This window comes from Macaca nemestrina, chromosome 8 (assembly GCF_043159975.1).
Source record: "Macaca nemestrina isolate mMacNem1 chromosome 8, mMacNem.hap1, whole genome shotgun sequence".
Lineage (NCBI taxonomy): Eukaryota > Metazoa > Chordata > Mammalia > Primates > Cercopithecidae > Macaca > Macaca nemestrina.
This window is the reverse complement of record NC_092132.1, coordinates 44,455,707-44,478,681: the sequence shown is the minus strand read 5'-3', so window position 1 is coordinate 44,478,681 and position 22,975 is coordinate 44,455,707. Positions and strand designations below refer to the sequence as shown.

The window sequence follows — 22,975 nt, the reverse complement described above, 5'->3', positions numbered from 1 at the left end:
GATCTGGGCCCCGCGCAACCGCCGCTCCCCGGCGCGCGTCTTGCCCGCCCGCGCTGGAGGGCGAGCGGAGGCGCGTGCGTCCTCGCCCGCAGCCGCCACTTCTCCCACCCCGCTCGGCTCCCAGCTCTTCTACGCTTGTCCCGAGTGCACCTAGGCAGGAAGCTTTTTTTTCTTTTCCCGCAAACCCCCCCACTCCTCGCCTTCCCCTTGGGTCCCCGACGCCCTCTCTCTCCCTCTCCCCTGTGGCCTCCGCCGGTCCACTCTTCCTCTCAGCCTGTGGGAAGGCGCTCTCTCCCTACCCCCACCTTAGCTTTCGCTCAGGCCGTCTGCGCTTGCCCCAGTCACTCCCTCTGGAAGGGGCTCCCGTTCAGCAACATCCGGGACCTTTCACATCCCCCCACCTCTCCCCGAGGCCCGGCCCGCCCCGCCCCGCCCTCCGTGCTTCGCGGTAGTAACTGCCCCAGGGCCGTCCCCGGGCAGGATGACGAGGGTGGCTCGGCGGCTCCGGCATTGTGATCAGGACTTGCGGGGCGGGGGCCGGGCGCGGTCGCACGGCAAGGGAGGGTTGTGTGTGGTGCGCTCCCCCCGCCCCCCCGCCGCTCCCCTTGCCCGGAGGGGCGCGCGGCCCCTCCCGGCCTCCCTCCCGCCGCCGCGGCTTTACCTGCTGGCTTGGGGGAAGCGGCCCTAGACCTTTTATGGCTCGGAAACGGGAGTGAGGCGTCCAGCCCCAGTGTGGCTGAGTGATGGGGAGGCGTTCCAATCGAGAGCTCGGGATCTGCGCTCGGTGACTGCCCGAGGGGACAATGGGTGGGCGCCGAGGTGGGGACGAGATGGGCCGGGCCGGGCCGGGCGGAGCCGGCGGGAGGTGAGGCCTGGAAGGAGGCGCGTCCGCTTTAGGGAAGCCAGAGTTCCGAGGGGAAAGGACAACCTTCTCTGGCGGAGGGCTGGAGCTGGTCCTGGCAGCCTTGACCCGGAGACAGGCAGTCAGGCGTGACCGCACGGACCCGTTTCTCGTAGGCTAGGTTTTCCTACCCAAATAAAGCTTTCACGTGAAGACCTCATACTGCAGTGACTTAACACATGACGATCATTACCTTTTTGTCTCCTAGAAGCAAGGTTTGAGGGACGTCGTAGTCCCCAGGGTTCCAGCTGGCGGTGGGAGTGGACCACGGGCCGGGTGATGAGCGAGGACAGTAGCCCGGAAGAAGGGGAAGGAGAAGGGCGGAAATTGCAGGTGCCTGAACGGGTAGGGCCTCCGCCCAGTTGACTTAAGGAAGTTCAGAGAGAAACATTCACAGTGCGCTGCCCCTTCACTCTTTAAATGTGTTCGGGCTAAGAAAAGGTTAGTGCCTGGATGACCTGCAAAACCACTTGCAACAGTCATAGAGACTGTACGGTTAGCAATGAGAGCGCTTGGAACTCTTTATTTTACCCTTGTGTAAACTCCTCATTGATTCTTCCAACGTATCTTTATTGAGCTTCATTTAGCCCCATGTTCTCTACAGAATTTAGTTTCTCAGTAGTAGACACGAAATGACTGAGTCCTCGCTCTTCCAGTACATTGTCTTTCTTGCATAATACAGTGGACCACAAAGCTGCTCTACAAATTACTTTTTGCTTGACATGACAGCTGGCATTTAGATAGTACAGACCAGAAAGAGAGTTTCCAGTGACCAGTTCCATTTCAGTGGGTTTTTTGTTGTTGTTTTTCACAAGCTGCCAAATCACAAATTCATGGTAGGTTAAATAGATGAACAAATTGGAGTTTTATTTCTGAGATGTTAGGGTCAACTAGCTTTGACTCCCAAGTAAATTCTTTTTAGGGCGTGACTCACTTAAAATGACTAATATTTCAAAAGCTATTTTTTTTAACAGTTTTTTCCAGTTTTGTAATAGGCACCAGAAATTTGACAGAGGATACTAAGTTAAACGTTTTTTAAAATGGAAATTCATGTTTCTTTAATGTCTCAAATATATGTCTATGTAGCGTGTATGCCTTTTGTTTCAGAGGAGGTTAAGGGGTTTCTCTATAAATTGTGAGTTTAGGAAGGAAAGAGCTAAGTTAGGTTTTTGCCTCATGCTTTAATAGAAAGGCATTTTTTAGCGCAACAATAGGCACTGTTAGGTTTTACGTACTCAAGTCAACGTGTCTGCACAATAAAGATACAATGAAGCTGCAAGAAAGGAACAGGGGATGTTATGAAAGTCCTGAGGAAAAGATCTTTCAAGAAATAAGGAATAACCTATGGCATACAGAGCAGAATAAATAGAACCTATGAACCCTGGGAACGTTGCTGGAGACTTTCACTAATACCCTGACCTGTTTTATTTTCTTCAATGCGCAACTCTTACCTCACTCAAGTTGGTTAACCTCTATGTGCTTTGATAGCCACGGCAATAAAATACTGGCAACAAAAACACTTAACTCATTAGGTGATGCTGAGGATTAAACGAATATACACATACGTATATTTCTTACACAGAGTAACCTAGCTATTATTCATTTGTAAATGGATATATCTGATTGATATCTCTAGTGTTCAAAGGATTGTAAAGATAAAATGAAACTATTTTCTTCTTTTTGATTTTTAGGGAACTTCAGTAACAGAAAGAAACCACATTTTTAAAGTATCTTTTAGAAGTAGAAATGCCTATTTGTGTTTCTCAGTGCTAATGAGACATGAGTGATGAGAGTAAATATTGATTCATTCGTCTATAGGGGACTGCAATGATCTCGTCAGAGCTATACATCAATATATAATGCTATACATTAAAATGAGAAAAAGGCCAGGCACAGTGGTTCACTCTTGTTATCTCAGCACTTTGGGAGGCTGAGGGAGGCAGATGGCTTGAGTCCAGGGATTCAAGACCAGTCTGGGCAACATGGCAAAACCCCTTCTCTACAAAAAGTAGCTGGGCATGGTGGCATGGGCCTGCGGCCCAGCTACTGGGGAGGCTGAGGTGGGAGGATCATTTGAGCCTGGAAGGTAGAGGCTGCAGTTAGCTGTGATTGTGCCACTGCACTACAGCCTGGGCAACAAAGTGAGACCCTATCTCAAAAATAAAATACTAAAATGGGACAAGAGTTCAAGTAAATTAGCACAAGTCCATCACTCCAATTGGGAAAACATCTCCACGGATGGACACTATTGATGATGTAGCAGTTATATGATATTTTAAGTGTAATCACAATGCTATCAGACTATAATTTCACTTCACCATGTTTCATTTGGAGAAATGCAGCATAATGCAGAAGGTTTTGCAGCAGAACAGGGACTAAATCTTGGTTTGTCATTCGGAACTGTGTGACCTTAGGTTTCTGAATTGGACATACTAATTTCCAATCCCATTAGGTTGCTGCAGTGATTTCATGAGAAAGTAAGGAAAGGGCTACCTACATGTAGTACACCAGATCATGCATATCTATTGTTGAAATAATCTGCAGTTAGTGGCAGAGACAAGCTAGCTATTCACCAAACCCATTTTTCTCCTCCTGCAGCCACAGTTAGACTCCATTGCCCATTCCCCTTTGCAATTACATGTGGCCATGTTACTGAGTGCTAGCTAATGGGGTATGACCGCAGGCATGTGCTCCATTGCAGGCTTGGCCCATAAAAGTCTCCCTGTTTGAATGTTCATTCCATCCCTGTTTTTCTGGCTGAATGGAGAGGATTCCCAGGCCTTAGAGGCGGGTGAGGTCATAAAATGAAGACAGCCTGGGTCCCTGGAAGCCTATGAAAGCCTTCCCCAATCATTTTGGAGTTTACTGAGGGATAACTTCTATTTTTAGGCCACCGCAATTGAGAGTTTATCTGTTAAAATAGCACTGTAATGTCTGTGAAAGTAATTGGCAAATCTAGAATATGGGAAGGTTTTTTTTTTTAATGAAAGAAAATGGGAGGAAAAATGAGAGTAAGAAAAGGGAAACTGATCTTTCGATAAAAGGCAGTTGAAAGAAATACAGGGCAAGTGCAGTGGCTCACGCTTGTAATCCCAGGTCTTTGGGAGGCTGAGGCAGATGGATCGCTTGAGCCCAGGAGTAGGAGACCAGCCTGGGCAACGTGGTGAAACCCTGTCAATACAAAAAATACGCAAAATTAGCCGGGTGTGTGTGCCTGTAAATCCAGCTACTTGGGGGGCTGAGGCGGGAGGATCGATCACTTGAGCCTGGGTGACAGACTGACACCCTGTCTCAAAAAGAAAAAAAAAAAAGAAAAATGTAAGTATTCTCAACTATTCTGTTGACTTCTAGGATGACCCTAGAGAAGTAATATTTCCTCACTTAATTCTAAATCAATTTAATAGTCTCACTACTTACTTTTTACTTTATTTGATACCATCTTCTACTATATTAGCCTTGTTTTTGTTAAAAAAAAAAAAAGTATTTTAAACCCATACCTATTAACTCGATTCCTACACTGCAGACTCTAGCCTTGTGTTCTATGGTACTTTGGTGACAGACTGGGTTTTTTTTGCATCCTGCTTTTAAAAAACAAGAAGGCCATGCTGTTGGAGGATCACTTGGGCCCAGGAGTTCTGGGCTGTAGTGTGCTATGCCAACATTTAGCATCAACATAATGACCCCCTGGGAGTGAAAGAACCCCAGGTTGCCTAAGGAGGAGTAAACTTCTGCAGGTCAGAAATGGGACAGATCCAAACTCCTGTGCTAATTCTTAGTGGGATCGTGCCTATGTATAGCCACACCGCACTCCAGCCTGGGCAACACAGTGAGACCCTGTCTCTCTCTCTCTTTTTTTTTTTTTCCAGAATGGAGTCTCGCTCTGTCACCCAGGCTGGAGTGCAGTGGCGCGTTCTCAGCTCACTGCTACCTGCACCTCCCGAGTTCAGGCGATTCTCCTGCCTCAGCCTCCGGAGTAGCTAGGATCACAGGTGTGTCCCACCACACCTGGCTAATTTTTTGTATTTTTAGTAGAGACTGGGTTTTACCGTGTTAGCCAGGATGATCTCAATCTCCTGACCTCGTGATCCGCCCGCCTCGGCCTCCCAAAGTGCTGGAATTACAGGCGTGAGCCACCACACCTGGCCGAGACCTTGTCTCTTTAGAAAAAAAAGAAAAGAAAGCCATGCTGACTGTGAGGTCTCACTTCATACATGTCATGAAGCACTTAATGTGGACTCACTGGTCGGAGATCATGCTAGTCGCTGGTGATAAAGTTGGGTAAGTCATGGATCTTCCCTAAAGGAGCTCACAGTCTAGGGGCAGGGACACACTAAATACAGTTACAGTGCAGCACAGTGAGGTAAGGGCTAATGGAGGTAAGCAAATCATGCTTTAAGAAATCTGAGCTGGCAGGGCACGGTGGCTCACGCCTGTAATCCCAGCACTTTGGGAGGCCAAGGCGGGCGGATCACGAGGTCAGGAGATCCAGACCATTCAGGCTAACACGGTGAAACCCCGTTTCTACCAAAAATACAAAAAAATTAGGCGGGCATGGTGGCAGGCGCCTGTAGTCCCAGCTACTCAGGAGGCTGAGGCAGGAGAATGGCATGAGCCCAGGAGGCGGAGCTTGCAGTGAGCCGAGATCCGGCCACTGCACTCCAGCCTGGGCAACAGAGCAAGACTCCGCCTCAAAAAAAAAAAAAAAAAAATTGAGCTATGAGCACCAACTATCCATGGAGAGTTTAAGGTTCCCTACAAAAACTCATCTTACAGATTACTGATGTGGTTATCACCAGAGGCAATTTTGCTTTCTTCATTGCATGTTAAATTTTGCAGTTAAATTTTTAGTTTCCTTACATCCTTACCATATAGGTCACTCTTTGATAGATACCATATGTTCTCACACCTATTAAGATCACAAACAGACATTTTCTAAAGTTTTCCTATTTTCCTATAATCATTTTCAGATACCCGCTTTTCCTTAGACTCTTCAGATGGTGTCCTATTTCCTTGTACTCCAGAATTTTTGGTAGCTGTTACGTTGTGGTGGTGATTATTTTTCTGTTATATGTCAATGAGGGAAATTTCCAGTCTCCAAGTTGGCCAACCAACAGATAAAATTTCCATTGCTTCTCTTTACTGTTCTCTTGAAAACTGTTCTAAAGTTGTAGGAGGGTACAAGTACGTACTTTCTTGCCCAAATTCTGGAATCCAGCTGACATTTACATTCATCGCGTGTTTAGCGGACGCCATGACAAGATCTTCCCCTGACCCAATTGTCCAGTTGTCTGCAGTGAGGGGAATTTATGTTGTCAAGAATCAGAGGCTATCTATGGTTCTTTAATCAGCTGTGATTATAAATGGAAAAACTACACATTTGAACACTGTCAGCTGTCAGTGTGTTTCAGAGTCTCACTCTATCGTCCAAGCTGGAGTACAGCGGCACTATTATAGCTCACTGTGGTCTTGATCTCCTGGGCTCAAGTGATACTCCTGTCTTAGTCTCCTGAGTAGTTGGGACTACAGGCGCACACTACAATGCCTGGCTAATTTTTAAATTGTTTTGTAGAGATGCAGGTCTTGCTGTGTTGCCCAGGCTGGTCTCAAACTCCTGGGCTCAAGTGATCCTCCCGCCTCAGCCTCTCAAAGTGCTGGGATTACAGGTGTGAGCCACTGTGCCCAGCCCACCACAGTTTTTAACCAGCCACCTGCCAGGCCTTTGTATTTCTGTTGTGCGTTCTCTGGGATTTGTAAATTCTGATTGAATAATAATTTGAAGGCTTAAATTCTTTCCTATCAACTTTGTTTTCTTTTTCAGAGGATAAAGTATCCATAGTAGAGTTTCTGAGTTTGGCCTCCTCTATGCTGTAGTCAATGGAAATTCCACCCAGACTCTTGCAAATGGTTGACTCTTATTTTTCAAAAACTCATGATATTTTAATGGAAAGATGGGAAAGGTTATAGCAAGAACCTTAGCTTGACACCGTTTTAACATCTTAACCCTTAAGTCTTCAGTCAATTGTATTTTGTACTGTATTATATTTTTACATGTTGTAAGCACAGGTCAATAATTTGATGTTAAGCATTAGGAATAGCTTTTGGAAGTTACTGTTGAGATTAGTGGTACAGAAATAAAGGTTCTGGGTTTTTTTGTTTTTTTTGAGACACAGTCTTGCTCTGTCGCCCAGGCTGGAGTGCAGTGGTGCAGTCTGGGCTCACTGCAACCTCCGCCTCCTGGATTCAACGAATTATCCTACCTCCACCTCCCAAGTAGCTGGGATGACAGGTGTGTGCCATGACACACAGCTAATTTTTGTATTTTTAGTAGAGATGGGGTTTCACCATGTTGGCCAGGCTGGTCTCGAACTCCTGACCTCAGGTGATCCGCCCACGTCAGCCTCCCAAAGTGCTGGGATTACAGGCGTGAGCCACCGTGCCGGCAGTGCTCGTGTATATACTTACCAGAAATTCTGTTTCAATTCAGAAATCACTTCTGTAGAGGTACTCATACATTTTAAGAAAAATAAGAAAAGGTACGGGTATTACGTGTCTGTTCAACCAGTGAGGCTTGCCACCACATGACACCTCCTTGAGGTGGGTAGAGGCAGGGGGAGCTCACAGTTTCAAAAGTGTGCTTATTTACAATTCAAAAGTGATCAGTTTACAATTCAAACAGCCATCACCTCATGAAAAGGTCAGAAGAATTTGTCCCTTTCTAGCCTGTATTTGAGTCCCAAATACTCAAGAATAAGCACAGTGAACCCTGGAATTCATTAAAGGTTTAAAATGCAGTAAAGATGCATATATATCGGCAGAAAAAAATTGTTCCCCACCCTTCAACCCCCAGCAAAACAGGCATCTGGAAAAGGAATAAAGGCAATGTGAATTTCTGGCAGTTTTCTTGGGGCCTGATACACAACTTTTCCTGGACCTAAGAGCAGAATTTCTGTATTCTAGCTTCCTTGGTCTTTATTTGGGACAATTGCTTTTAACTTAAAACTATTTTTAGTTTTTGGTTTTTTTTGTTTGTTTTTTTAATCATAAGGGGTCTTGCTATGTTACCCAGACTGGTCTGGAACTACTGGGCTTAACTTATCCTCCCCTCTCGGCCTCCCATAGTGCTGGGATTACAGGCATGAGCCACATTGCCTGGCCTAAAACTGTTTTTTATGAGGACTCACCACACTTTCTTAGCCATGAAATTGTCAGGAATCCCTGAAATATTTCAATATTCCAGTGATTGATATGAAACGTAATCCAAACTCACTCTGTAAGAAATGAGATGGTTATTCTGGGTAAATCAAATCCATGTTTTTGACATGATTACTTTTCACACAGTTAATGCCTCACTTATTTGTTAAACATGGATTTTTCAGTCAGGCTAATACATTTGGTAGGCTTCAGGCTAGGACAATTAAAAAACTGATTGAGTAAAAACGGTAGGACCATCCTAATTGATAACTAACAGGAAAAGAACAGGACACGTGCTGAATTTTCTCTAAACAAAGCACTATTTGTCAAAAGTTCTAAGCAATCTACAAGATGAGGTCACCTTTCTTTTGTGACTTTTCTGTCACAGCAGTAGCACCTAGCAATAGCTTATGCATGCAAACAGCATAAATAAGTTAACATATATCAGGTAGGCAGCATCTGTAGATACGAGAGAGCAGGGATTGGAGACAGTATGAAGATCAAGCTTTAGAAAGAACAGTTAACCCCAAGCTGCTGACAAAGAAGGTTTGATTGTTTTATTGCAGTTATTTGAGAGTCAGAGGTCAGGGAGAAGTGGCTGTTGGACTTGACCTGAGAATAAAGGGAATACCAAATCCAGGGAAAGCACCTAATAACACCTACTGGAAAGAGACAGAATAGAGATCACATTTCCTGATGAGGTCTTGGTTATGACATTCTACTGTTCTTTGCTGGAACATCTCATGGGCCTTTCTAGAAGAACCAATAAATAATGTCAGGAACAGGGGATGCAAGAATGTCAGTAAAATGTTTGATGACACCTTGGAATATTATGTCTTTTAAAAAACAACACCATCATTGGATTTGGGTTCTGGAAAAACCACATGCATGCTTTCATTCACATGGTCATTGAATAGATGTTCATTGAATAGCTGTTTAAATGCCAGAAGTTACAGGTATTGAGTTTGAAAAGATGAAAGCAAAAAAAAGACACTTCGGGGCTACCTTAGAGTGACATTTGCAGTGAGAGGACAAGTATACAGTCATCCCTCAGTATCCATGGGGATTGATTTCAGGACTCCTCTGTGATACCAAAATCCATGGATGCTCAAGTCCCCTATGTAAAATGGTGTAGTATTTGTATATAATCTATGCATATGTTCCCATATATACTTGAAATCATCTCGATATTACTGATAGTAATGAATACAATGTAAATACTATGTAAATAGTAGTTATACTGTATTGTTTAGGGAATAATGACAAGAAAGAAGTCTGTCCATATTCAGTACAGATGCAATTTTGTTTTTGAATATTTTTGATTCTTGGTTGGTTGAATCCATGGATGCAGAACTGGTGGATATGGAGGGCTAATTGTATTAGCCACCTCTTTATAGGTAATTGGTGAAGATTGGGTAAATGGAAGAATAATGAATAAATGTATTTTTTTAAGAAGAAAACAGCATTTTGGAGATTATTAATAATGCTACATATGATAATAACATGAATAAATGAAATTCACTGATAAACACATTCTAAATATTTAAAACCAGAAATTTCCAAGTATTTAAGCCCAAGAAGTATTTATTTCTCTTAAAAAAATCTTTTTTAAGACCAGGTGCAGTAGTGAGAAGGAAGAAAGAGTAGAACAAGGAAGTTTGACCTGTAACTGACTGTGAACAATTGAGATAACTCACTAACTTCAGACCAGCCAAGAAAATGTTTCTTATTAAGAAAAACAGTACATTTTCTTTTCCTTTTTTTTTTCTTTTTTTGAGGCAGTGTCTCACTTTGTTGCCCAGGCTGGAGTGCAGTGGCGCAATCACTGTTCACTGTAACCTAGACCTCCTAAGCTCAGATGATCCTCCCACCTCAACCTACCAGGTAGCTGGGACTGCATGCGTGTGCCAGTAAATTTTCTTTATGTTCATTTCTCTACCAAAGACCCTGGATAGATTTGCTTAGGAATGAAATAAGATAGGGTGTAAAAGGAGACTTGCATAATCCAATTATTTTATACTGAAAATAAATGAGACATGATTTTCTTTTGAAGTATTTACATGATTCAGGGCACAGACTCAATACATACATTTTAAAGGCTATTAAAATTCAAATATTGACCAGGCCTGGTGGTTCACACCTGTAAACCCAACAATTTGGAGGGTGTGTTAGGAAGACTGCTTGAGCTCAGGAGTTCAAGACCAGCCTGGACAACATAGGGAGACCTCATCTCTACTAAAAATTAAAAAAAAAAAAAAAAAGAGCCAGGCATGGTGGCGCAGGCCTGTAGTCCTAGCTACTTGGTAGGCTGAATTGGGAGGATTGCTTGAGCTCAGGAGATCAAGGCTGCAGTCAGCTATGATCTCACTACTGTACTCCAGCCTGGGTGACAGAGTGAGACCCTGTCTCAAAAAAAAAAAATAAAATGCATATATCACTTTCAAGTGTATTTCTTTTTTTTTTTTTTTTTTTTGAGACAGAGTTTCACTCTTGTTGCCCAGGCTGGAGTGCAGTGGCATGATCTGGGCTCACTGCAACCTCTGCCTCCCAGGTTCAAGCGATTCTCCTACCTCAGCCTTCCGAGTAGCTGGGATTACAGGCAAGCACCACCACGCCTGGCTAATTTTGTATTTTTAGTAGAGATGGGGTTTCTCCATGTTAGTCAGGCTGGTCTCAAACTCCTGACCTCAGGTGATCCGCCAGCCTCAGCCTCCCAAAGTGCTGGCATTACAGGCATGAGCCACCGCACCCGGCCTCAAGGGTTTTCTGAAAAATGTCCAAATAACCAAAAGTTTGTATAAACAATAAAACCTAGTATTAACCTCAAAATTTCATCTCTTGCTGCACAGATCATTTTTACAGAAGTTTAAAATTACAGATAAATAATAAGGGTTTTTATTTTTATTTTTCTTCTTTTTTTCCACTATGAAGTATCTGTAGCATGGAGTATTTTTTTTATTTCTACTAATAATGAAGGGGTTTTTCCCCCCTCCACAGCATCCTTGTCTTAATAATTTGACACCTAGTACAGTTTCTTGCAAAAATAAAGTGTTTATGTTTATTACATGAATGATGAATCAATTAGTGAGCATTGAGTATTTTAGACTTTTATAGAAAAGTCATATTTCTCATTCAGAGGTTACAAGAAGATAGAGGTTTGAGAAAATTTGAAGAAGAAAATATAAATATGGCCTGTGGAAGAGTCTACAAGTTTTTTTTTTTTCCAATATACTTATTATTATTAATAGAATATCTAATACTCAGCTGGGCACGTAGCTACCTAAAATGAAGACCACATTTCTCAGCCTCCTGCACAGCTAGGTGTGCCATGCAATTAAGTGATGGCCAAAGAGATGTAAGGAGACGTTTCATGTGAAACTTCAAAGAAGTGTCCTCAAAGGGAAGCAAAGCACCCTGCTTTGTCCCTTTCCCTTCCTGCTGGCCAGAATGTGAACATGGTAAAGAGCCGGGACAGCCAACCGGGGCCAAAGCAGCACAGGAAGGAGAGGGGAGCAGCAAAGTTGAAGGAGTCTGGGGCTCTCACCACTTGGAAATGCCAGATTAGCCCTACACGGTTGACCTCTGCATAGTTATTTTTAATGAATAGAACCTGATGTAATTAAGCTCTAGCTTATTTGGGATTTCTGTCCTTGGCAGTCAAACCTAATCTTAGTAGTGACCTAAGTAGCTCTAAAATTGTTACTTAATTTGTATACTTTTTGTGGATTCTATGACTCTAGGGCATCTCCTAAGTGATCTGGTATAATGTATCTTTTTTCAGTAGGCCACTGTGTTAGTCCATTTTCACACTGCTATAAAGAAATACCCAAGACTGGGTAATTTATAAAGGAAAGAGTTTTAATTGACTCACAGTTCCACATGGCTGGGGAGGCCTCAGGAAACTTACAATTATGGTGGAAGGGGAAGCATGCACCTTCTTCACAAGGCAGCAGGAGAGAAAGAAGTGGTGCTAAGGAGGAACTTCTAAACACTTATAAAACCATCAGATCTTGTGAGAACTCCCTCACTATCACGAGAACAGCATGAAGAAAACTGCCCCGATGATCCAATCACCTCCTTCCCTCTACATGTGGGGATTACAATTCAAGATGAGATTTGGGTGGGAACACAGAGCCATACCATATCAGCATGCTACCTTTTTGCCTGGCTAGGATAACTGCTGAAGTGATATGTCATCAAATTTTATCATATTTATTGAGTATACCTACTATGTAGAGTAATTCCCATGTCTTGTTTTCTGAATTCGTTAAAATAAGAATTAGGTTTCTGAGAGTTGCTTTGTACTTTAGTTTTTTAAAAATTTATTCCTGATATTTTCCTCCAGCTACTTGGGAGGCTGAGGCAGGAGAATCGGTTGAACCTGGGAGGTGGAGGTTGCAGTGAGCTGAGATTGCACCACTGCACTCCAGCCTGAGTGACAGAGTTGAGACTCCATCTCAAAAAAAAAAAAAAGAAAAAGAAAACCACCACATTAAATCATAGAGTATGTAGTATTCACCGTCTGACTTTTTTCACTTAGCACAATAATACAGAGAGATCCCATGTACACTCTTCCCAGTTTCCCCTGACGGTAATGTCTTACAGAACTGTAGTATAAAATTGCAGCTAGTATATTGACATTGACAACACTTAAGATACAGAATATTTCCATGGGAATTTCTCATATTGCCCTTTTAAAGCTACAGCCCTTCCTTTCCACCCCATCCTCTCTATAATCCATGGTAACCACTAATCTGTTCTCCATTCCTATGATTTTGTCATTTTAAGAATGTTATGTGAATGGAATCACAGTATGTAACCTTTTGGGGGTTGGCTTTTTCACTCTGCATAATTCTCCGGAGATTCATCCAAGTTTATGCAAGGTTCCTTTGTATTCTGAATACTATTTCACGATATGAATATATCTCAGTTTATTTAACCATTCATTGGTTGAAGGACACTGGGGTTGTTTCCAGTTTAGGGCTAGTACAAACAAAGGTGCTATAGGAGTTTGAGACCAGCCTGGCCAACATGGTGAAACCCCATCTCTATTAAAAATACAAAAATTAGCCAGGTGTGGTGGCGTGCTCCTGTAATTTCAGCTACTCGGGAGGCTGAGGCAGGAGAGTCACTTGAACTTGGGAGCTGAAAGTTGCAGTGAGCTGAGATTGCAGCACTGGACTCCAGCCTGGCAACAGAGTGAGACTCCATCTCTAAATAAATAAATAAATAAATAAAGCTGCTATAAACATTTTTTTGGTGTGTGAACATAGGTTTTTGTGTGAATATAGGTTTTATTTTTTTGGAATAAATGTCCAAGAGTGAAATTGATGGGTCATATGGTAATTGGATGTTTAGGTTTTAGTTTTTAGGTTTTTTTTTTTTTTTTTTGAGACAGAGTCTTGCTCTGTTGCCCAGGCTGGAGTGCAGTGATCATAATCTCGGCTCACTGCAAGCTCCCAGGCTCTCAAGCAATCCTACCATCTCAGCCTCCCTAGGAGCTGGGACTACAGACATGCGCCTCCACGCCCGGCTAATTTTTGTATTTTTAGTAGTGACAAGGTTTCACTATGTTGGCCAGACTGATCTGGAACTCCTGGCCTCAAGTGATCTGCCCGCCTCGGCCACCCAGAGTGCTGGGATTACAGGCGTGAGCCACTGTGCCTGGCCTACAATATTTAGTTTTGTAAGAATTTGCCAAACGGTTTTCCAGAGTGGCTGTATCATTTTACATCCTCAGCAATGTATGAGTGATCCAGTTTCTCTGCATCCTCACCAGCATTAGATTTTGTTATTATTTTTATTTTAGCCAATCTGGTAGCTGTGAAGTGATAGCTCATTGTGGTTTTAATTTGCATCTCCTGTTGGTCAATGATGTTAAATATCTTTTTAGTGCTTATTCACCATCTGTTAATCCTGTCTGGTGAAATGTCTGTTTACATCTTTTTGCCCATTTTTCTAACTGGAATTTTTAAAATTTATTTATTTTTTTACTGTTGAGTTTTGGGAATCCTTTATATATTATAGATACTAAACCTTTGTCAGATATGTTTTGCAAATATTTTCCTCCAGTCTCTAGCTTGTCTTTTTATCATCTTCACAGGGTCTTCAATGGAGCAAAAGTTTTAAATTTTGATTATATCCAGCTTGTCAGCCCTTCCTTTTGTGAATTGTCCTTTTGATATCAAGTCTAAGAACTCTTTGTCTGCCCCTACATCCTAAAGATTTTCCCTGATATTTCTTTTAAGTTTTGTAGTTTTACATTTAAGTTCGTAATTCATTTTGAGTAAATGTTAATGTAAGGCATAAGAATTAGGTCGAGGTTCAGTTTTCTTTCTTTTTTTTTTTTTTTTTTTTTTTTTTGCTTATAGGTGTCCAGTTGCTCCAGCACCATTTGCTAAAAAAGCAATCCTTCCTTTATTGAATTGCCTTTGCACCTGTGTCAGAAATAAGTGGGGCATGGTGAGCAAGGTGGGACTCACCTAAGTCCCAGCTACTCAAGAGGCTGAGGTGGAAGGATAGCTTAAGCCCAGGAGTTTGAGGTTGTAGTGTGCTATTATTCTGCCCGTGAATAGCCACTGCATTCTAGCCTGGGCAATATAGCAAGATCCCATTGCTAAAAATAAAACAAACTAAAAAATTAAGACAAAAAAATTCTGAAAACGCCCTGGTTGAATTAAAAAAAAATCAGTGGGGCATATTTGTATGAGTCTATTTAATTCATTCCTTTTTATTACTGAGTAGTATTTCATCGTATGACTATACCACAATGTGTTTATACCTTCATCCATTCTTGGACATCTGGTTGTTTCTAGCTTTGCGTTATTGTGAATAAAACTACTGTGAACATTCATGCCAGCTATTGTGTGGACACATGTCTTTCCTTCTTTCCTTTCTTTCCTTTCCTTCCTTTCTTTCTTTCTTTATTTCTCTCTCTCTCTCTCTCTCTCTTTTCCTTCCTTCCTTCCTTCCTTCCTTCCTTCCTTCCTTCCTTCCTTCCTTCCTTTCTTTCTTTCTTTCTTTCTTTCTTTCTTTCTTTCTTTCTTTCTTTCTTTCTTTCTTTCTTTCTTTCTTTCTTTCTTTCTTTCTTTCTTTCTTTTCTTTCTTTCTTTCTTTCTTTCTTTCTTTCGACGGAGTCTTGCTCTGTCACCCAGGCTGGAGTGCAGTGGCAGAATCTCAGCTCACTGCAAGCTCCACCTCCTGGGCTCACACCATTCTCCTGCCTCAGCCTCCTGAGCAGCTGGGACTACAGGTGCCCACCCTCATGCTTGGCTAATTTTTTGTATTTTTAGTAGAGACGGGGTTTCACCATGTTAGCCAGAATGGCCTCGATCTCCTGACCTCGTGATCTGTCCATCTCAGCCTCCCAAAGTGCTGGGATTACAGGCATAAGCCACCACACCTGGCCAACACATGTTTTTATTTCTTTTGGGTAAAACCTAGGAGTGAGATTGAGGGATTATATGGTAACTGTATGTTTAACTTTACAAGAAACTTGATAAAAAATTGCCAAACTGGTTTGCTGGTGACAACGCTGTGGCCGAAGGATTACCTAGGTGCCGAGGCAAGAGGCCGAAGGCACAAACTGTTTCAGTATAATAAAGAAAATAGTTAGAATAAGAACAGTTATAATACAAGTTAGATGTAGAGATGATCATGAACAATGATCAATCATTAGTATAAACATTATTAATCATTAGTTTTTAATATATGTTGTATTACTAATAAAACCAAGGAATAACCGGCGGGTATAGGGTAGGTGCTGAAGGGACATTGTGAAAAGTGACCTAGAAGGCAAGAGGTGAGCCCTCTGTCACACCCGCGTAAGAGCTGCTTGAGGGCTCCTTGGTCAAGTGGTAACACCAGTGCCTGGGAAGGCACTCGTTACTTAGCAGACCGCAAAAGGGAGTCTCCTTTCCTTGAAGGTGTCAGAGAACACTCTGCTCCACCAGCTTCTTGTGGGAGGCTGGATATTATCCAGGCCTGCCCACAGTCATCCGGAGACCTAAACCCCTCCCTGTGATGTTGTGCTTCAGTGGTCACGCTCCTTGTCCACTTTCATGTTCCTCCCGTACTCCTGGTTCCTCTTTGAAATTCTTAGAAGATAATGGTAGAAGAAATAGTGAAAGTCTTAAAGTCTGTGATTTTTCTGATAAGTGCATAGAAGAAAACACTGACATATGCTGCCTTCCCTCTCTGCTTCAGTCCTACGATCACATGACTTGCTTGGCCTTATCAATCACTTGAATGACTCACCCTCCTTACTCTGCCCCCTTGTCTTGTATACAATAAATATCAGTGCGCCCAGCCATTTCGGGCCACTACCGGTCTCCGTGTCTTGGTGGTAGTGGTCCCCCAGGCCCAGCTGTTTTATCTTTATCTCTTTGTCTTGTGTCTTTATTTCTTATGATCTCTCATCTCTGCACATGGGGAGAACACCTGCAAAGCCCCATAGGGCTGAACCCTACAGAATGCAAAAACCATTTTGCATTCTCACCAGCAGTAACTAAGAGTTCCAGTTGTTCTACATCTTTGTCAACACTTTTTATTGTCAGACTCTAATTCTAGCCACTCTAGTGGGTGTGATCTAATATCTCATATTGATTTTAAAATGCATTTTCCTAATGACTAATGATATATTGGGCATTTCTTCATGTTCTTACTTGACATTTGTGTATCTTCTCATCTTTTCCTTATTTTTCATTGGGTTCTTTTTCTTATTAGTTGTGTGTTTTTAAAATACCATGTAAGTATTTTGAGGAAGATTATCTCAAAGGAACCCTGAAGTGTTTTTCTTCCAGCCTCAAGGAATCTTAGGTCTTTAAGAAAATAAAACTTGCTCCTCATTTTTAAAAAAGAAGGAGAAAAATAAATCTCCTAATTTATTTGGTGTGTCTATTTGAATGTCCATGTATAGCACTAAGTTGTTTAAAGAAGATATATGACAAAGTATCTAAAAAACATGGCTGGACATGGTGGCTCACACCTGTAATCCCAGCACTTTGGGAAGCTGAGGTGGATGGATTGCTTGAGCACAGGAGTTTAAGACCAGCATTGGCAACATGGCAAGACCCCATCTCAAAAATAAATAAATAAATGAAAATAAAAAGCATAATGCTTACTATTCATCATTTGGTGAATTAAAGTGAGCGCAATATTTTGGTGATTCATTTTGCTAATCCGATGTGAATGACAACTCTTTCAAGCCACATATTACCATTTATTGAATAACTCTTCTTAATAACTTTTCTGACCCCTTGCAATGGTAATAATTCATTTCTCTACCTTTGAAAACCCTCTCTGTATCTTGTGGTATGCCTTCTCTAGAAATGGCAGTAAGTTCTTGACTGGGCACAGTGGCTCATGCCTGTAATCCCAGCACTTCACGCCTGTAATCCCAGCACTTTTGGGAGGCCGAGGTGGGCAGATCACGAGGTCAGCAGATCGAGACCATCCTGGCTAACAGAGTGAAACCACGTCTCTACTAAAAATACAAAAAAATACAAAATATTAGCCAGACGTTGTGGTGGGTGCTTGTAGTCCCAGCTGCTGGGGAGGCTGAGGCAGAAGAATGGCATAAACCTGGGAGGCGTAGCTTGCAGTGAGCCAACATTGTGCCACTGTACTCCAGCCTGGGCGAAAATCAGTTTTATTTACAGCTTAATGTGATTGTATCACAACTCTTTAGAGGCAGTACAACATAGTGAACAGGGATTGGGTTTTAGAGTCACTTGCAACCTCTCTGACTTGATCCTCAGTTTCTTCATCTATAAAATAGAGATTATGATACTAGATGTAATATGAAAATTAGGACTAGGTAAACAAAGTGCTTGCTGCTATGTTTGGCTCAATAAATAATAACTATTATTCTCATGTTTTGGTCTTCCTAGTCTACAACTTTTTTTTTTTTTTTTTTTTTTTTTTGAGACGGAGTCTCGCTCTGGAGTGCAGTGGCTGGATCTCAGCTCACTGCAAGCTCCGCCTCCCGGGTTTACGCCATTCTCCTTTCTCAGCCTCCCGAGTAGCTGGGACTACAGGCGCCCGCCACCTTGCCCGGCTAGTTTTTTGTATTTTTTAGTAGAGGCGGGGTTTCACCGTGTTAGCCAGGATGGTCTCGATCTGCTGACCTTGTGATCCGCCCGTCTCGGCCTCCCAAAGTGCTGGGATTACAGACTTGAGCCACCGCGCCCGGCCCCTAGTCTACAACTTAACCAGTTAAAAATTAGAAATTGTGAGGCCAGCTGCAGTGGCTCACGCCTATAATTCCAGCACTTTGGGAGGCTGAGGTGGCCACATGGATCACCTGAGGTCAGGAGTTCCAGACCAGCCTGGCCAACATGGTGAAACCCCATTTCTACTAAAAATACAAAAATTAGCCAGGCGTGATGGTGGGCACCTGTAATCCCAGCTATTCGGGAGGCTGAGGCAGGAGAATTGCTTGAACCCAGGAGGTGGAGGTTGCAGTGAGTGGAGACTGCGCCACTGCACTCCAGCCTGGGTAACAGAGTGAGACTCCATCTCAAAAAAAAAATTAGAAATTGTGATAAGATTTTAACTTTAAAGTTATATTTTGTTATAGATCATTTTCTGTAATTGGACATTTACTATGTGCCAGGCTATAATTGGACATTTACTTGTGCCAAGTGCTTTATATTTGAAATCTCACAAGGCAGGTAGGTTCCCTTATTCTTATTTTACAGACAACAGAGACACACAAGGATGAAATAACTTGCTCAGGATTTTTCAGGAAGAGGCAGAGTTTGAATTCAAACTGAAGCCAGATTCTGACCCTGGCATTTTAGCCACTATGGTTTCCTGCTTCCCACTTTTGTTTTTATTTGCATTCCAAGCTTTACCTAATCTAAAACTCATGTTACTTTAAATCTAGCCTCGTCTATGTTTGCATGTATCCTTGCAGATGTTATCCATCTACATTACTGGAATTGTTATGTGTATAAACTTGAACAATATGTGATCTGTTTAGCACATCCAGGTTTTCTCTCCTACAGGACCTAAGATTTAGAAGTTGACTTCATCAAATTCCATTCCATTTCATTCTATTTATTTATTTTTTTGAGACGGAGTCTCACTCTGTTGCCTAGGTTGGAGTGCAGTGGCACAATCTCGGCTCACTGCAACCTCTGCCTCCTGGGTTCAAGCGATTATCCTGCCTCAGCTTCCTGAGTAGCTGGGATTACAGGCGCCTGCCACCACACCTGGCAAATTTTTGTATTTTTACTAGTTTCACCATGCTGGCCAGGCTGGTCTTGAACTCCCAACCTCAGGTGATCTTCCTGCTTCGGCCTCCCAAAGTCCTTGGATTACAGGCATGAGCCACTGCGCCTGGCCCATTCTATTTATTTTAATTAAAAAATATCAAAAAATTCCCAAGGATGGTGTATTAGCCATGGTCAAAGAAAAAAAATTCTTTTTTTTTTTTTTTTTGAGACAGAGTCTCACTTTGTCAGCCAGGCTAGAGTGCAGTGGTGCGATCTCGGCTCACTGCAAGCTCCGCCTCCCGGGTTCACGCCATTCTCCTGCCTTAGCCTCCCAAGTAGCTGGGACTACAGGCGCCCACAACCACGCCTGGCCAATTTTTTGTAATTTTAGTAGAGATGGGGTTTCACCATGTTAGCCAGGATGGTCTGGATCTCCTGACCTCATGATCTGCCTGCCTCAGCCTGCCAAAGTGCTCGGACTATAGGCATGAGCCATCGTGCCCGGCCAGCTCAATTCTAGTTTTTAAGTTTGTTTTAAATAATTCACACATTGAGAAAGTACATAGACATTTGACATTGGTAAAGTATTGAGATAGTTTTATTTATATAATACAACTTTAAATCAGATCTGTTTGAGACAAGGTCTTGCTAACTAGATTGTGAACTATTAAAATGAAAGACAGTTTTCTTATTTGTGTTACCCACAGCAAGTAAAGAATGGAATTCTCTTTTTTTTTTTTTTTTTTTTTTTGAGATGGAGTCTCCATCTGTCACCCAGGCTGGAGTCTGGAGTGCAGTGGCACTATCTAGGCTCACTGCAACCTCCGCCTCCTGGGTTCAAGTAATTCTCCTGCCTCAGCCTCCCGAGTAACTGGGACTACAGGTGCCTGCCACCACACCCGGCTAATTTTTGTATTTTTAGTAGAGATGAGGTTTCACCATATTGGCCAGGCTGTTCTCCAACTCCTGACCTTGTGATCCGCCTGCCTCGGCCTCCCAAAGTGCTGGGATTACAGGCATGAGCCACTGCGCCCGGCCTGGAATTCTCAATAGAATCATAGAACCTGGACTTTACCATTCATGTGCTCCCATTTGGCATTTCAAATAGCCCAGTGACAAGAGTTCCCAATGCAGACGGCAACTATTTCTACTGTTGAATTCTTCTAATTGTTGTTTTTTTTTTTAATGAATGAAAGAAAGGACAGAAGAAAGAAAAGAAAAAAATTACAAATTTTAACCCAAATCTGGTAATTTGCACACGTTTTACATTTTATTCACATAATGGTTATGGAAGTTCTGAACACCTAATTTGGGTTTCCCTTCAGACCTCTCCTCTCCAGGTGAAAAGTCAGGGTACTTTCCACTGTTCCTCAAGCACTGGGGAACATGCCAGCATCAGTGGGATAGGTGCAGGGTCTTGGGAGACTTTTTCAAACTACACAGCTCTCTCAAACAGTGGAAGCTGACATACCCTCAGAGTTAGGGCAAGGGAGCCCCAGTTACAGGTTAGGTTCTCCCAGCAGCAGGTGCTGAGAAGGAGCTGGGAAAACAAAAGGTTTATTGGGGAGTAAATCCTTTAAAGGGAAAGGGAAGGAGAAGAATTGGGCAAATGAAGCCATCAGAAAGTGCTGCAGACCCGACAGAGTCCGCCATTCCCATGAGGAGCCCCAGTGCAGAGATTGCCTGTTACAGGAGTCTGGCACTAAGCAGAAATGGCTGGGCGTTTGCACCATCCTGTTCAGTCATTGGCTGGGGGTCCCCCAAGACGAGCAAGCTCTTGGCCTAAAAGCTGATGCAGATTCTAAAGGAGTTGACAGCTGAAGGCTGTTGGGAAACCACACTCTGTGTAGCTGGGCAGAGAGTCATTTCTTTTTTGGTAGAGATGAGATCTCACTATGTTGCCCAAGCTGGTCTCAAATTCCTAGCCTCAAGCAATCCTCCGACCTTGGCCTCCTAAATGCTGGGATTACAGGTGTGTGCTACTGTGCCTGGCTGCGAGTTATTTCTTGAAGATGGCTGTGAGCAACACGCATGTCTGTGTCTTCCCTAAAAGGGCAGGAAGGAAAGAATCTGAGAGATATTTTAGAGAAGCCTTGACAAGTGTTGGTGATTGGTCAGATGTATAGAGGGAGAGGTCAAAGATAACCCTGATGACTAGGATAGCATTAACTTCAACAAATGTGGTTTGGCTGGATTATAACCTCTTCACACCATGCCTACAGCTGCCTTTTACTGAAAGCAGCCTGCTTATTTATTACATAGGTTGCCATGGCTTGTGCCATCTGTGTTGAATGACCAACCACACTCCTTACCTGCAATTGATAGTGCTGGCCAGGGGATTGATCTGCAGGCAAAGGCAGCAAAGAGGCTGGAGGTGGCTTGATGAGAAACTGTCCCATTTTGAATGGGGACAAACCAACTCAATACTCTTTTTGGGAGACTCAAGTGGTAAGTGAACAAGGAGAGATTGAAGCATGTGCCCAGGCTGTGTCCTCAAGAACACGGAGCTGTTGTTCTCATTCTCTCCTGCTGCACTGAGCTGTCTAGACAGCACTGAGACCTAGAAGCCCTGTTGTTGCTTGAAGAGGCAACATATCCTTTGCTGCCTGATATATCCTTGCGGCAAACCCCAGTAATCATAGGTGATCGGGCATATTGCTTCCTTAAGGAGAGTATCCTCTGAATTTGAAACTGATAATGCTGATGATTATTGTTTCTTCGTATAACAAAAGTGGGTAAAAGATGAGAATTGACCCTGAACCTCTAAGAACTGTCCCTTGAGTCTCAGTTTTGGCCAACTTGTATAAACCTTGAACATGTCCAGCTTGCCTCTGCACCTCTGTGATTATTTTTCCCACAGCAGGAGCTGTCACATCTCTCTCTCTTTTTTTTTTTTTTTTTTTTTTTGAGATGGAGACTCACTCATGTTGCCCAGGCTGGAGTGCAATGGCCTGATCTCAGCTCACTGTAACCTCTGCCTCCCGGGTTCAAGCGATTCTCGTGCCTCAACCTCCTGAGTAGCTGGGATTACAGCCACCCGCCACCACACCTGAGTAATCTTTGTATTTTTAGTAGAGATGGAGTTTTACCATGTTGGCCAAGCTGGTCTCAAACTCCTGACCTCAGGTGATTCGCCCGCCTCGGCCTCCCAAATTGCTGGGCGTAAGCCACTGCGCCCAACCACATCTCTCATTTTTGAATTCCAGGCTGATCTGTCTGCTTCACTTTCATGGTCTTCCAAAAAACTGTCAGGCTACCCAAAGTAGCCTGAAGTGATTATTGTCTATATGTGTTTCTGCATCATTTTGCTCCCTTTGAACTCAGTTCCAAAAAGATGGAATGGTTCGTGAAGTGAATTTCTACTTTTGCTTTGCCATAAAGTAGTCCTACTATCTGTTCTTTCACTCATTCATTCATATGTTCATCTAGTTTCCTCCCCCTCTCCACTCCCATAGCCGTTGCATGTATCCTGCCCAACACAGTTCAAATGTAGTGAGAAGGTAGGTGCACTTTAGGACCTTTGTGATTCAGCCTGCCCTTTACTGTTAATTATAACTTCGTATTTTTAATCATGTCACTCAAGAAACCAGATGTGACACTTAGACGTGGCTTGGATAGGGTAAGGATAAGACAGGATAGAATAAGGGATAATTACTTGCTTTGC

The 22,975-nt window shown here is 42.9% G+C and overlaps 1 protein-coding gene and 1 long non-coding RNA gene across 5 annotated transcripts in view; one reads left to right on the top strand and one right to left on the bottom strand.

Moving 5' to 3' along the window:
* Positions 1 to 1,217, bottom strand: part of LOC105476048 (tyrosine 3-monooxygenase/tryptophan 5-monooxygenase activation protein zeta) — a 35,247-nt gene extending 34,030 nt beyond the window's left edge. The window contains exon 1 of one of the 2 annotated variants that reach the window (XM_011731673.3): positions 1,095 to 1,217. The gene's annotated coding sequence lies outside the window, so the exon portion shown is untranslated. Of the gene's footprint in view, positions 1 to 661; positions 795 to 1,094 lie in introns of those variants that run through there. The other variant, XM_011731672.3, reaches the window with a different exon arrangement.
* LOC112425625 (uncharacterized) overlaps positions 1,207 to 22,975 on the top strand; it is a 57,425-nt gene continuing 35,656 nt past the window's right edge. For all 3 annotated transcript variants that reach the window (XR_011606848.1, XR_003016739.2, XR_011606847.1), the window contains exon 1: positions 1,207 to 1,342. This is a non-coding gene — a long non-coding RNA (uncharacterized lncRNA). The remainder of the gene's footprint in view (positions 1,343 to 22,975) is intronic.